Source organism: Phalaenopsis equestris, unplaced genomic scaffold, assembly GCF_001263595.1.
Source record: "Phalaenopsis equestris unplaced genomic scaffold, ASM126359v1 Scaffold000002, whole genome shotgun sequence".
Taxonomy (NCBI): domain Eukaryota; kingdom Viridiplantae; phylum Streptophyta; class Magnoliopsida; order Asparagales; family Orchidaceae; genus Phalaenopsis; species Phalaenopsis equestris.
The window spans coordinates 43,056,487-43,057,332 of NW_018164444.1; positions in this window are offsets into that span (position 1 = coordinate 43,056,487).

The following is an 846-nucleotide window of genomic DNA, read 5'->3' on the forward strand; positions in this document are numbered from 1 at the left end:
CCAACACATGTCCATACCCTATGGTGCCATTTTTACTGATCATCATAAGCTTTAACCATGGTCCAAGCCTTGGTTAGCCATCTTAACCCAAGCTAAAGCCCAAAACCGTGAGCCCCCACATGGTTAAAACCCAAACTCATGCCAAGAGGTCACCTCAGCCCAAATTGAGCTGAGAGCTCCTCTGCTTGACACCTGAGCAGTAAGGCTAACCCCTCAATTGACCAGTCAAGCAACCACATGGCCAATTTCTATAAAAATCCACCCCACGACCATGAATAGTGGTGTGGTAAAAAATTTTCACTAAGGCCTTTCAAACTCCTCTGAGAGTTTTCTTGAGAGACCCTTAGCACATTCCAATTCACTTCCTCCTCTCAAATCCACCATGGTAAGCCAATTTTGAGCTCAAATCCTTGCTCGAAACTAGGACAAATCCCAATACCAACCTACATAGCACCAAACTCCAAATTGATTGGTCCTACACCTTCACAACAGTGAAAGAAGCCAAAGCCCAATTAAATCCCCCTTCTACAGAGCCTCTATCATAGCTCTAGACCAACACTCAAAATCGGCCTTGATCAAAATCATACATAGGCTTTACACTAGAGCCAGAGGCTTCATCCCTAAGCTCTTTGGGACCTAACGAAGGTGTGAAGAATCTCTGATTGAGGCTACACCTCTCGGAGCAAAGGTATAACTCACTTACTCTCCCGAGCCTTCGCGAGCTCTACATTTAAAATGGATTGATTTCATAGCATGTTTACCATATGGATATGTTCGTCTCTTCAAGACGAACATTTTAAAAAAATAATCATCAAAATCCATTAAGAAATGAGAGAGATATTAAGA